A 15,046-nucleotide genomic window follows, 5' to 3' on the forward strand; every position below is an offset into this window, starting at 1 on the left:
CAGGTGAAGTCTGCTCCAAGAGCAGAGTGCGGCAGTGTTTGGTGAGGCTGAAATTAAAACAGCAGTCTCCTGGTGGAGGAAAAACCGCCACGGTTGCATTCAGCAGTTGCTTGGTGCTTTCTCTTTAAGTGGATTTTAGTTTTAAAATTAAACTTCTTACTCCGTATGTCTTCAGGCTTCTGGGCTGATTTTTGCAATCACTGTTCTGGTTTTAATGATCTCTGTTTGGTAGGACAAGAATTTTAGTTGTTACCTCAACATCCCAAGCCATTGGAGAAAAACAAATCTAAACAAACACGTTAAACACAAGAGTTTGAAAATATGCAAGGGAAAACCTTCGGTGCCTATCCAGGGGCAAACCTAATAAGCAGTACTTTCCATTAAAGGAAGCTTTGAGTGGCTCCCATGATCCTTCTGATTACAACATGATGAGTTTTACCTAACGAAGTTCCCAATTGCTCATGATTTTTCAGTCAGGTGGACCTGTTTCTAAACTCATCCATCTGCATTAGGTGCTTTCCCAGTTTCCATAGTAACTAGGCAATTCATCATTTTTAACGCATCTAGCCTTACAGTATCTTACAGAGAGAAATACCGTGTCTGTTTTATAAATGTGCAGCCAGAGGTGTAGGGAACCAAGTGATTTGCCCGGGGTTACAGGATTCATCTGCAGCTGAATAGGGTAAGAACATGGCTTGCCTGAGTTCCAGGAAAATGCCTTAATGCCAGGCTGTCCTTTCCCAGGGAGGTTGTTGCTGTATCGGATCAGCACCAGCCGAAGGTTGTTTCCCAAGTGTTCTTTTTCTCAGACTCGGGAAAGAGACTTTCAGAAACTAAGAGTTTGGAGTTTCTGAGTGGTACAGCACCGAGTGAGTAATGAAACAAGAAATCAAAACTTGCAAGTAATGTATTCAGCATAAATGCCAGCCACATTCTTTGGATAAATAACTTGCAATGAATAATTCAACCAGCATCATCACTACAGGGCATAGGAACAGGATTGGGTTTTAATCATTTGGCCTTTTTCTTCACAAAAAGTTCAACCCAGATTCAAAGCCTGATGCGTTCCAACTCTGGAGCTGGGTTTTGCTTGTGACTTGGCTGGAGATGGCCTGGGGTCAGGCTGGGGCCCATGCTGAGCACCCTCGCTTCTCTTGGAAATCTAAAGAAACTCCAGGAATTTGGTATCTCATGGGATACAATGCAAAGCCACCCTTCAAAAAAATGCATCTGTAGCCTCAAAACCTTGTGAATATCACAAAACATTGAAAGATATTGAGGAATCCTGGATTAACACAGCACACGGAGTAGGGAAAAGGGCTGGTGGCCTTTGGAACAGCTTCTCACATTAATTTTCTTCCAATGCTGACAACTTTGATTAATCGCCGTAAGGCTGGTTAGAAAACACCCAGACATGAGTGAGGCCAGGAGTTATGGAAAGAAAAGGAAAATATGGTAAACCTAGTGATGAATAGCACTGGTAGATGGACAAACACCACTCTGCACTCCTACTGCACCCAAACGCTGTCTTTGAGAGAAGATGGGAACATAGGTTTTGCTTGCACTTCCAGCATTTCTTCTTTCACTTCTAGTGTGTTGAATACTCTGCTAGGAATCCTCTGGGAACCATGGGTTTATTTTTTTTTTTTCGTCTGTTGAATGCCAGCTGGAGCGCCAGCCAAAGGAGGACTGTGAAAACGAAAGAGAGAAACACAGCAGCTGAGAAAGTTCTTTAAATTGTTTTGTTGTGAGAATCCAGTGCAATGATTCCTTGCTGTCCCTTTTCTCTGACACTGAACAACACTTACGTGGGCTCTGCACCTATAGTTGATACCAGAATCCTGAGAGGCACCTTCTCCATCCCATCCCATCTCATCCCATCCCATCCCATCCCATCCCATCCCATCCCATCCCATCCCATCCCATCCCATCCCATCCCATCCCATCCCATCCCATCCCATCCCATCCCATCCCATCCCATCTGTCTTCTGCATCTCCTATGTCTGTTTTTTCTTCCATTTGAGTTGCTGATATCCACTTCTAATATGGGACTTTTTGTTTTCCCCAAGCCTGGATTCCAGGAGAAACACATTTGCAGTATTTTGCCTTTATAGGTACTATATAGGTACTACCAGATCCGCTGCTGAAAATCCACCTCCCGCATGTCAGAGCACCTGAGCGTCTGCAGCCATAAAAAACGGGCTAAGCAAGCAACGTCTGTGGGCATACAGCACGCTGCTCAAGCGTGTGCACTTCTGGCAGTGCTGGCTGGAATTGCTCTCATCCGAACCACAAGGAGAGGAAGCTTGTCTTGGGATTTGCCGCTTTATCTTCTGTCAAATAAGATTTAGTGGTGGGCTTCTGCATCAAAGTGGATGCTTGGAGTTGAACTAATCACTAGAAAGCCTGATTGCCCATCTGTGCCAGTGACAAAAACATGTTGCTTGCAACTGCTTCCTCCTTAGAAATCCAAACAATGTATTATTTCCCAGCAGAAATCTGGTAAGATCACTTGAAGAGGGTTTTCTTGGTCATCAGAATTGTTTGCTGAGAATCCCTGGCTGCCCAGTGCTCTCACGCCCCTTTTGCTATATCAAATTCCTGTTTACAAAATAAGAACTGGCCCTGCAAACCAAAATGAACAAAACAACTGAGGACCACAACAACATGAAAGTTGTCTTTAATTTCATCAATGGTTTTAAATATTTAGAAAGCACAATGTAAACATCTTAAGAGCAAGCAGACAGATTTCTCTTGAAGTACAGAATTGTTGGGATTTATAAACAAAGAGGCAGTTCTCAGGGTGTGGAACCGATGTTTCAGACTTTCCACCAAAGTTATATATGCTCATGTCATTACAGCTCTTCCTTCAGCCTAAATTGTTGGCACAGTGTCCTGGAATGTTTCTCATTAGTAAACTTTTCATAACCTCCAAAACTGCACCAACTGTAGAATAAAATGTACTGGGATGCCAGCTGGAGCTGGCACTTGGCACAGGGCTCCCCGAGCTGTTTGCTTAGCTGGATTTGAAGGATGTTCCGGACCAGCTAGCAGGACATGTGACTGCATTTTGACCTAAACCGCTGGCCCACTTCCAGTGATCCTGCATACTTCATGGGAATGCTTTCCACTTGTCGCTTTCATACCTCAGACACAGCTTTTAACAATTTGCTCATAAACCCAAGTCCAACAGCCATTGGAATACAGTTGGAGGTAATGGTACTTGGCTATATAAAGTAACAATGAGACTCCAGAGCAGCTCACTATGTATTTAATGCTGAATTAACAGTTTTCCGTGGGTAAGAGCCCTGCTTTCCTTTTCTTTTTTTCCATTGTACAGCCTCAGAACCCCTCACAACTCTGATTTCTGTTACAAAGGCTCTTACCTGAGCAGGCGTGGAGCCGAGAGCCGCAGATGCCAGGGGCCAGCGGTGGTGGGGCTTCATATCGTACCCTCCCCCTGAAGTGCCCTGAGCAGGGAATGCTCTTGCGGGATTATAAAAAGTGTCACTGTACTTTTGTTTTCATGTCAGGTGTTAGTCTTTGTGCTGCTCTTATGCTGGAAGGCGCCAGGCGCAGCGTGGAATTGCCTGTCTCTTGGGATGCGGGAGGATGCTCAGCCAGTGGCCGCAGCATGGAGCTGGGGAGCCGTGCCTGCCGCCAGGCAGGAGCTGGGAGGCTCTGGTGTCTTCAGCCCCCAACTGGCCTTCTTCCTATTAGTATTCTGGGGCAACTGGTAGGAGATGGAGTTATTGGAGAGTGTGGAGCCGTGAGGCCTCGGTTCTGCCGTTTCCCCAGGAAAGTTTAGTTTGTGGATGAGTGATCGGAGCTCAGCTTGGTGAAATTGTTTTCCCCAATTCAGAGTGTTCAGACAATAAATAAGTCTTCCTGGACTTGTCTTCGTCTTCAAATATCAAGACTGTTATGTTAAATATATGAATTTTCAACCAAGTTGTTTCTTTATGCACAATTTATATTATCTCCTAGGTATAGACGTTATTTTCTTTCCTCCAACGCAGAAAATAACATGAACTCTGAGTAGTTCTCAGATGCTGAATTTCAAATCATCTGAATTAAATCTGAATCCCAGTGGGTTCTGCACCTTCCCGGTTTTCATCACTTGCAGGGTTTATTACATTTCAGATGATACTATTAAATCCAGCCACCCCTGGAGAAACTGGTTAGACTTTGTGAGTCTAAAGAGTAGAAGACCATGAACGAGTCCCCAGAGCTGTTCCAATTTAGCAATGCAGTAATTTAAGTTTCCTTTAAAAGGACAATGCATTGTAAGGGGTTTTTTTATATTTTCTAATTTGTTTACAATTTCAGTTCCCCTCACTCCAATACCTTTTAGGAATTACAACATAAATGTATTTCCATCCAGTCTTGATCCTTTTTTTCTATTTAGCAAACATTGATTTTACTCCCTTCCCCAGTGCTTTTGTTCGCTGCCAAAGTGAACATGTCTTTTTGGCTTTGCTTCCCTGAGGGTCCGTCTGGGGACGTTAACAGGAGCAGGTCCTGTCCCTCCCTGGCAGTGGTGGCCGCCACTGCCCATGACACCACCGAGGAGGTTTGGTGCCGAAAGGGTCTTGGAGCCTAGGTGAGAACTCCAGACACGTCTCGTGCTTTATAGGGGCTTTTATAAGTCTGTTCACTTGCAACGGTAGACGCTAAAACACAGAGGTTTACAATGTTTTTGTTTCATGCCGCGTGGTGGAGGGCCCAACCTTCCTGGCTCCCAGTTGCTCACTGAAACTGGCCTAGAGCCGCAGATGTTGACGGGACACATGGTCCTTGACAGCATCCACCTCCACGTGTCTGCTAGCCTGCTGCATTCGGTAGCCAGACAGGTGGCCCATTTGGCCCTGCTTGACTAAGCGTGACCCCTGAGCATGGCAAAGCCCTGTTGCAGCCCTGAACTTGAACCACCAGGCAGCTCCACGTTCCTCAGGACCACATGGCCAAGGTGTCCTCATAGCGTGGGACAGGCCTCCCAAGCTCAGCAGTCTGGCCCTGGCCAAGGGAAGGAAGGGCTATCCCAATCGTTGCTAACGGACAACGGTGCTGCCTCTGGACATCTTCCCTAGCCCAGCTCTAGCACGTGGAGATGAGAGGGAAACCTCCTGGGGCCAAGCAGCTGCATCAGGCTGAGCTCCTGCAGCCACCCATCGCCGGGCTGGGTGGTGGCACCAGTACTAACACCAAGGCCAGCCACGTGTGTCGGGTTAACTGTGGGGCTCGAGCGTGGGAAGCCCGTGTGGCCAGGCACAGACGGCAAGGAACGCTGGAAAGGAGGATTCGGGCCATGTGGTGCCCATAAAAAATGAATGCAAAATGTTTCAAAAGTATATGAAATCTGCAAAATGTTTCAAAAGTGTTGAATATTTAAAAAAAAACCTCAACAGGAGTTTAAATAAACACAGGCAAGTGAGTCAGCAAGAAGATATAAAATCATCAGGAAAGGCTGTTTGTTTTAATATGGGGATTACTGTAAACACCAGGAGTGCATGGTAACAATTTGTAGCCCATGTGTTTTGAAATATCATAACTGGTGTCAATAAACACATTAAAATTCAACTTCAAAGAGCTTTGTGGATGTTTGGAGTGTCACAAAGATGTTGCAAAACGGGGAGTTTAGATGGAAACAAGTATGGGAGCAATCAAGGAGAGCTCCTATGTGAAGAAAGGGACCTTGTCGAGTTGTTTGAGCTAAGCATCTGTGATGGTGATTATTGCTTCTTACTGGCTAAGAGCTGCTCTCAGCCCCCAGTTCCTTTCACACCATCTCCCTTGCCTTCCAACCTGCCCGGCTTGTTGATCTCACAGCCCTAGAGCGAGGGGGCTGGGAGGAGCAGGACCCCGTTGCCTGGGGAGGGGTTTGCAGCCCTGCCAGCCCAGGCACCGCTGCAGCCGGCTGCAGGTCACCCTTGCACCTGTTAGGTCCCACTTCCTGGGCTAAAGTTTTTTGCGCTAGTCCTGCCCTTTGCTGTTTGTTTCTGCGGTCCTGAGGAAAGCCCGACTGATTTCCAGGCACTGTCTCGATATAAACAGCAAATTTGGTTTGTATCTGTACCAAAATGACCCATGGCACAGAACAAGTGTTGTCCTCAAGTGCTGTTGGGCTGACTTGGTAAAGGCAACTATCGTTGGCCTCGGCATGTGATGCCCTTGATTCTTCCATGCACTGTGAGCTGCCGCTCCAGGTTTTTGGGGCATGAAGAAGGCTGAGCAGCCTCCGTTCTGTCTTCGCCACATAGGGTTGCAGTGGTGGTGTTCTGAACAGAAGATTTTTGTCCCTCCTCATTCACACTTCCACAGGGTTGGTATACCTTCTTTTCCTCGCTTTTTCTTTCGTTTGCACTTTCCTGATGCACTTGGATTCACTCCATGAATGCGCTCCTATTTGTTACACAAATCATATGCATGCTCCAGGGAGATGGTTCCATAACTGTGATCTTTCAGCTGTAAAAGCACAGACTTCTAACACTTAAGCTTTAACACTTTAATAAATCCTTTGGTTTGTTTTGGGGATATCCCAGAAAGTGCTAAATTACTACTGTACGTAAAAAGGCAGTACACACAACTCACTGCCTTCAGACTTGTGTTCACCATGTGCCAGCCTCTTGTATTTTCCTTATTTTCCTCTTCTTGATGTATTTAACAGCAATCAAAGGTTCCTAATTAAAATCCACATGGAAAGCTGCATTGGCCATCCTGCTGGCAGAGCCACTGTCATGGAGCTTTCTCCTGGGACATCTGCCCTCCCCATCCAAAGGCAGTGGTGAGGAAACTAAGCCAAGAAGGTGATCAGCATTTTGAGGTGGGGTGTGTGGTGAACTAGGGTGGACCAGAGGAGATGTGTCCCAATGCTAAGCTCTTTTATGGAGAAATTAATGCCAATTCATCAAGGGCCTGACAGGTTTATGAAGGATAAGGCAGGTCTTCCTTGGAGCCATATGCCTGAGACCTCTGAATGACTGTGTTAGCCAGCAGCATCGGTTGCCTGTAGGAAACTGAGACAGACTCACAGTGGAATGAGTTTGGGAAATGAACAAATTCTTTGTGATCCTCCCCTCTCTCTGTGAAACAGGAAAAAATCATGATTCCATGGATTGCCTTAAGGGATTCTCAGATGAAGCATTATTATCTCTGGGGTATCACCTGTATGTGGTGTATCATATCGCCTCAGCTGCTGCCCTGCACTGTGCCTGCTGGGAATGAGGGTACATCTGGAAAAGAGTCTGCTGAGGACGGCAAGACCCACAGAAATGCAAAGGAAAAGCAGGGAAGGTATCAAATTGTTCTGTTGTAGAAAGGCACAGAGAGAAGCATCTCTCCCTCTTGCCTCTCTCTTCAGTAACACTTTCTAGATGTGGAGAGACATTTATCCCTGCTGCTGCAGATCTTGCGTGTTAGTCAGGACCTTGTGGTTTACGTGGGCATACAGACTGAGTTAGCCAACCATTTTCCCTCTGGCTTTACCCCAGGTGAACTCGGACCTTCCACAGCTCATCACCCTTGTCTAGGTGCTTTCCAGCCTGGCCCGACTCGCTCAGAATCTGCCCTGAGTGGCGTCTTTGTCCCCAGTAGTACCTGGACAGAGGATGGCGATGGAGAAAGGACCAGCCCTGGCTTGCCTGGAGGGATCACTGTGCAGGCGACACGGTCGGTAAAGCAAAAAGCCATGTATAAGACAGTAAGTGAAAATGTGTGTGCAGCACTGACGTTATATAAAGCAAGTGAGACCGGCCTATAAACAATGTGCTTAATTATCTGTGAATTTTTACAGTGCAGTGTCTGTGGGGCAGAGCTCATTTATGTTTGGTACATTGTGGGAATTACATTATTACTCTGTTTCCAATGTGCCTCTCAGCTTCCAGTTCACGTTCCATCCCACTCAGAGGTGACAAACAGCGGGTACCGTCTAGTCAAGAAGTTAGCAGCTCAGCTGGAATGGATTTGCTGGTCTCAGTCCAGGTCCTGATGTGTCTCTCCGCAGCTGGCAGCCCCTGGAAAACATCAAAGGCCAAAGAGGGACCAGCTCTCAGGTCATGAGCTGTCTCTTCGTTCCTGAACGAGGTCTGGTGATATTGGTGCAAGCTATACCGCCAGGTGAGCACAAGAAATTTCCAGTGTCTCATATGATCCTTCCCTGAGTTCAATTTACCGTACTTCAGCCAAACACAAACAGCAGTTTCGCCTATTACAAGTAACAAAGCTAATTCACACATGCCCTTTTTAAGATGATTTATGACAGAACTGATGTGAGGGAACAGATGAGCATTCCTGCGTCTAGGTTCAACTGCCATTTAATAATCACAGTCAATATTCCCTTGTTTTAATACTCAACATCATGTTCAAAACAGAGTGCCTCGCTGTCAGCTGCATGCAGACCACGCGGGATTAAATGGGGCTTCTAGTGTGATGCATATAACAACCCCTTAAACGATCCGGACACCTGTTGACATTAATATAGAAGCATGCATGAAAACAAGTGTGCCACACACTGAAATATATGTACACAAATATTAAGAGGATTAGAGAAATTGCTAAAATGGATAGAGTGGCATTTAACACAAACATGTCTGGAATCTGAGCAGAATGGAAATAACATACACGGAGCTGATCCCTTGTTAGGTGGCTTTATTTATTTATTTATTTATTTTAGTAGTTCATCTGAGGTATAAATGTGTCTGTACAAGGAGGTCATTTGCTTACACTTAGAATTTCTGTTTAATATATATCTTTGTTTGGAATCTGCCTCTTAATTCATAACCACCTTCATTTAGCAGCTAGCACCTTTGCCATGCGAGCTGCAGGAAAAAGTAATTAAATTTAATAGAAGCCACCCTTGCTTTGAAGCTGGCCTAGATTTAGAGCCACAAGAAGAAGCAATTAAACTCTGGCAGCCAAGGATTCAAACTGAAGTTGTATAGTGATTTTTTTATTATTATTATTTTTTAAGGGAATTTTCTCTGTAAACAGATTTGGATTGTCAGAGCTGATCAGATCCAAAGCTACAGAAATTTCCTTCTCTGGGAAATCTTCTATTGAAGCTAAAGGTTTTTTTTAAAAAAAACAATTAGATGTGAAATGGGGGTCAGTTGTGAAGATCTAGGGTATTTTTAATGCTTCTGAACAAACTTCCAAAGACTACTTTGTTGTTCTCAGCAAAGTGCTGAATGGAAAAGGGAAGTGTGGAAGGAAGACATCTGCATGTCTGTTTATTTGCAGGCAGGTCAGCTTGTCAGCAGCCGAGGATATACATTCATTAGGGGATGGAGTTTCTTTGCACTCGAAGGTATTACAAACATTGTTTAAAGTTGTCAGGGTTTTTTAAAGCAGCAAGAGGCAGAAATTATTATTTCACTTTTGTGATTTTACCAAAAAAAATAAACTTTAAGTAATGACAGGAAAAAAAAGACTCCAGAATGGCATAATCAAACATAGTTCTACCTGTTTTAAAATGTTTTTAGGAGTTTATTCTAAAGAATCAGAAAGGATTCAGTTGAAAAAAATTCTGCTCCCAACGCAGATGGTATTCAGAAAAGCAAACTGGTAATTCAGTTGGAACTTAGGCATAATTTCAGTTTTGCCACTTAGGCATAGTTACATGCTGGGATGATATGGGAAGGAGCTGGAGGCATGTCTATGAGTATGAGCCAAGAATCAAAGCCAGTGAAAGGCCAGTGCTGCTGACTGAAGCCCCCCCAATCCCCTGCAGAACTGGGACACAATGTCAGTGATCACGTTCGAAGGCTTCACGGTGCCGGCTACGTACGTTGCAGGTCAGACAGCCCTGGCACCCTGTGCATCAGCCCGTGCCACTGGGAGAGTGATGGGCAGTGGGGATGGTGCTACCCACACTGTCCCCACATCTGAAGGATCTGCTTACCCCAGGCCATCTGCAGGCTGGGTATTGCTGGCCAGGATCTCATCAAATATTTTATTAATATGTCTCCTTTTATGAATATTTATCTTTTTATGATTGTATCTCCTTCTTTAGGATGGTGGGCACACATATTTTAGCACTGCTGAAAGGGAAATCATGAGAGCTATCAAAGAGAAGTTGTGCTACGTAGACTTTAGATCTCATCCAAGAACCCAAAGCAAAGCCAGAAGAAATCATGAAAGAATACAGACTGCCTGACAACAATATCACCCGGACAGGCAACCAGCTCTTTTGTGCACCAGAGACCTTTGTGTGCCTGCAAACACTGGAGCTCCTGGTGTGCACAAAATGATCTTCAGCTACATCATGAAGTGACATCACTGTGCACAGGAATCTTTATGGCAACATCCTGCTCCCAGGTGGGTCCACACTCTTCCCTGGCCTGGAGGAGCAGATGCTGAAGGAGATGAAGCTGCAAGTGCTGCTGACATGTTTGTGAGGAACATTGCACCTCCAGAGAGAAAATACTGTGTGTGGACTGGAGCCTCCATCCTCAGCTGCCTGGCATCTTTCAAACAAACGTGGGTCACCGCCAGCAGTGACAAGGGTTTGGGGGCAGCTGTCATTCATCAGAAATGCTTTTAAGGAGAACGTCAGACCAAGTGAGTGGCTTGCTGCAACGCGTGAGCAAGAAACCCTGCTGAGAGCTGGCTGACCTAAAAGCTGCTACAGCTGTTTGTGCATTTATTGGCTGGCAGAACCTGGATGAAACTAAAACATTAAAAATGTTGGTAATGAGGATCTTACTGTTGATCATCTCCCTGCCCCTGCAGAGTTTACAGGTGTGCGCATATCACAGGGATGCAGTAACTCCTTAACTGACTCACAGCCTGCCTTGGAGTCATACAGGGAGTAGCATACCTCCTCTGCTGGGAGATTCTTCCCTCTAAGGTCTCTGAGATATCTGGGGTTTGTATTCTAAAATGAGCTCTCACATTATTTTTGACCTCATTAAAAACGTTTCCTTTAGAAACCCAGCAAAACCCCAAACAGAATCCAAATATAAATCAATGCAAATGCAATTACTGTAACTGACCCTCCTCTGTGCCTGAGGGTCTGAAAAAATCCATTGATTCTCTGCTGTAATTTATCTGGGAAGTAAGAACACCCAGTTTCACTTCCAAGTACTAACCCTGAATCAAAATGCTCCAGACCAGCGACTCCCCGGAGGGAGCGGTGCTGCCGGCGCAGCTGCAGAGGATGGAGAGCTTGGCGGAACGGTGCCTCTTTGTGACCGGGGGATCCAGGACATTTCACCAATGATCTGTGCCAGCAGCCACTGCCGGGGCAGCACCATCCTGCACGGGGTGTCTGATGGCACGGTGGCGGCAGGGACCTGCGCATGGATTTTTGACATCGGCTCTGGACAGCGTAAGACTGGTCTGTCAGGGCTACAGGCACCCTGTTCGGTTGTTCCTACTGCTCTGGGGTACCCCAAATTAAAACTTTTCATGTTTGGGGCGAGTCATAAGGACTGCCACATCAGGAAGGAAGCCCAGTCCAAAAAAGGGCATTTTATCTTTTACTTACCCAATGGAAAATGGGGTAGTTACATCCTGGGGCAACGTGGAGAAGATCTGGAGATACCTTTATGAACAAGAACTCAAAATGAAACCGAGGGAGAGGCCAGCACTGCTGACCAAAACCCTTCTCAATCCTTTGTCCTATCAAGAAAAACTGGCTGAGATGATGCTCAAAAACTTCCAGGTGCCGGCCCTGTGTGCCTGTGCCCACACAACTGGACCAGTGCTGGACAGTGGCCATGGTGTCACCACCATGATCCCTGTCTACAAAGGCATTGTAGCATTTGTAGCATTGCCAGGCTGAATTTTGCAGGCAGAGGTGGCACCAAACACCTTGCTAGGCTCCTCTGGAAAACCCCGCGCTCCTTTGTAAGCACAGCAGAGAGGCAACTTATCAGGGATATGAAGGAGAAGCTGTGCTGTGTTGCCTTAGATCCTAGCCAAAATATGCAGGAAAAGCCTGAAGAACTTACATGTGAGCCCATCCTCCCTGATGGAAGGGCTGCTGAGGCAGGAGCCCAGCTATTCTGAGCTCCTGAAACACTTTTTGCGCCCACAGAGTCAGAAATCCCAGGGCCAGGGGTTGGAAGGGTGGTCCTCCAGAGCATCGCCAAGCGTCGTGAGCATATCCAGTCCAACATCCTAAGGAACATGCTGTTATCAGGCAGAGCGACTCTTTTCTGAGGTTTCAAGGAGAGGCTTCTGAAGGAGCTCCAGGCAGGAATTCCTGACACAACTTATGGCAAGACCTTTTCACCACAAGATCGGATGTACTCTGCAGGGGTTGGTTCTTCCAGCCCTGCCAGCTTAAGGACGTTTAGAAATCTGTGGGTTACCAGGGCAGACTGTACCGAGGTTGGGCCAACAGTAGCCCAGAGAAAGTACTTTTGAAAGTTTCAGTAGGACCATCCAGGAATTCGTTTTAAGTGCCAGTCTGAACAGCTGGAGAGCAGTTAATAAATCAGTACAAAAATAATTGATTTATAGTAAGTGATTTTATAGCTTACTAAAGAAAGGTCCCTTGTGCATTGGGTTGAAGAAAGAGTCCTTGTTCAGAGCATTTTTCCTATCCAAGATGTTGGTTTTAATTCTTGAAATGTGTTGATCCCTGCTAGAACTGCAAACAGTTTGTCAGACTTTTAAACACTTGAGAACAAGCCACCTCCATCCCATGCCCGTGGGGGCTGGCTCCTTGCCATTCCCCGTAAACTTCCAAAGAGTGGAAAGAGACCTCTGATGGAGAAATAGAGGGCTCAGGGGTATTGCTGACCCTTCGCCATAGCGCTGGAAATCTCCTGTAGCAGCTGTGGAGGAGCTGAGAGGGGACGGAGCTTCTACATTTGGTTTTGCTTCCAAAATGAAAACGCATTGGGCTGGCCGTTAGCGCAGAGCTCTTGGACCTAGAACTCGCTGCTTTGCCATGGGGTTTGCTATGTCACATCACGTGAAACATTGCCTCCGTTTGCCCAGCTGCGGGGGTTCACTAACATTCTGGCATTAGGACTACGCGGGGCTACATGTCCGTTAATTAAAATTAGTAAATTAAGCAGAAAGCAGAGGGTGGAAGGTATCTAGTTTTGGTTCATTCTTAGCTGGCTCCTGAACAAATGTTTTGATGTCAGGCATCTAAGAGAAGGTGCACGCGTTGCTCCCTAGCTGACACTGGTTCTCTTTTGGGAAAAGCTGAATATGTTAGGAAAAGTCTTATTCATCCATCTCACACCAAGAGCCAGGGAAAACGGCAAAATAATCCTGCAAATATTTGCTTGAATTACTAAGCAAATCTGCTTTGCCAAGCTCAACTTTTATAAATAATTCCACCACATAAGCTTAACTAGCATAAATATAACAGCCAACTGATTGGATTTCCAGAGTGAACTACAAAATTCATAACAAAGGTGTGAATTTTCAGCAGTGAAATTCGTGTTCAAATAAGCAACTTGAAAATTAGGTGTTTATAGAGATCATCTTTATCCACACCTGCATATATATGCATGGCATCCAGCCAGGTAATAGAAATCTCATTGTAATTTGTGTAACTGATTCACACTATGATTTATACATTGTTCAAAAATTATTTGGAAAAAAGAACCTCAAGATATACCTGAGAACTTCTTGAATTCATTCAAGACTAACACGAAAATAGGAAAAGAGCTGAAATCTGTCTTGTGAATTATTCAGTACAGTGTCTGGCTATTTTCATTCAGCTCCGGAGATGAATCTTCAAACTCATTGATGCCCTCTGCTGCCTTGGGACTGATCAGCCATCTATCACCTCCTCTCGCTGCCCTTTGAAGAAGCACAAGGCTCTTTTCCTTTTCTACAAGACATTTGTAGAAAGACCCAGCATTGAAGGACATGAGCAGGGGAGGGGAGAACGATTTGGGGGTGACTACAGCAAAAGCCCCCTAACCTTGTTTTCCTCAACGATCAGAGTGAAAGCATGAAGCAAAGGGTCTGGAGGAAAGCGGGTAGCTCTCCTGCTCCACTTGGTCCCAAAGGCTTCAGAAAGTGGAGCTATCTATTACTCCATCAAGTTAATGCAAGTACTCAGAGCACTTTTAGAGCTGTTACAAAATCAGAATCAGCAATCTTGGATCTTTCTTCTATTACGATATGTTACCTTTTAGCAGCCCACTGGAAGTGTGTACACAAACGAGGTACAACTGCAGACAGTTTAAATGTTTTACAGCTCACTGACTTCCATATGAGGAGGGATTTGCAGTAACTTAAGTGTTTAGGCTCCTGCTCCGATAATCTAATGCAAATAAAAATGCAAAAAAAGAGTGTGGTGGAAAGCAGAGGGAACCTGAGCGAACAGTGCAACTCAAGGTTATTGTCAGGACGGAGAAAAGAAAAGCAGAGAGCCTGGTCACTCTGCAAAGCCAGGTGCAGACACAAAGCGTGTTTGGAGGGTGACACCTAGCAGAGCTCTGTGTGTGCTTTTAATGAGGTTTCACCCTTGCAGAACAAGATACTGCCTGATGTAATCCCGGATGGATTCATTGACACCAAACTTGTTTTACATCAAGGGACCTGGTTCAGCTCCACCCAGCTGAAGATCATTCAACAAACCATTATTACAGATATGTGACACCCACGGTACTGGTTTGGCCCGGCTGTTTCCATTCACCTCGTAGGCATGACTTTACTCAAGGGCACACAACAGGACAGCAGAAGCTGACACATGTTCCATGACACTAGACCTCATTTCAGCCTCTTCAGGCTCTTGGTCACTTTGTTTTTTCATTGCTGCTCAGGGCACTGGGAATTCCTTCCTTCATTTATATTTCTTTTTTTTTCTTTGAAGAAGTCTGAGGTCTTAATCATTTGGGACCTTATTCCCTTGGCCCTCGTGCCATAGCAAATGGATCACGGGAATCCTGCCTCTGCTGTATTTCCACCTATGCTCTACCTGTCCTGCGGATACATAGAGGATTGGAATTGTAAAATCCTGGGACCTTTCTGGCCTCAGGAAAGCAATGCTAGTGTGGTGAATACAGGACTGGCTGCAGGGATTAAAGAGGAGGATTAAATTCCTAGATCTACCAGCAATTAGTTGTGGAAT

The 15,046-nt window shown here is 45.5% G+C and overlaps 2 pseudogenes; both read left to right on the forward strand.

The window, feature by feature from the left end:
* The first annotated feature begins 8,054 nt into the window (after positions 1-8,054).
* On the forward strand, positions 8,055-10,540 carry LOC121084336 (annotated as a pseudogene).
* A 674-nt stretch (positions 10,541-11,214) lies between these two features.
* Positions 11,215-12,369, forward strand: LOC121084337 (annotated as a pseudogene).
* Positions 12,370-15,046: the final 2,677 nt, after the last annotated feature.

This window comes from Falco naumanni, chromosome 3 (assembly GCF_017639655.2).
Source record: "Falco naumanni isolate bFalNau1 chromosome 3, bFalNau1.pat, whole genome shotgun sequence".
Classification (NCBI taxonomy): Eukaryota; Metazoa; Chordata; class Aves; order Falconiformes; family Falconidae; genus Falco; species Falco naumanni.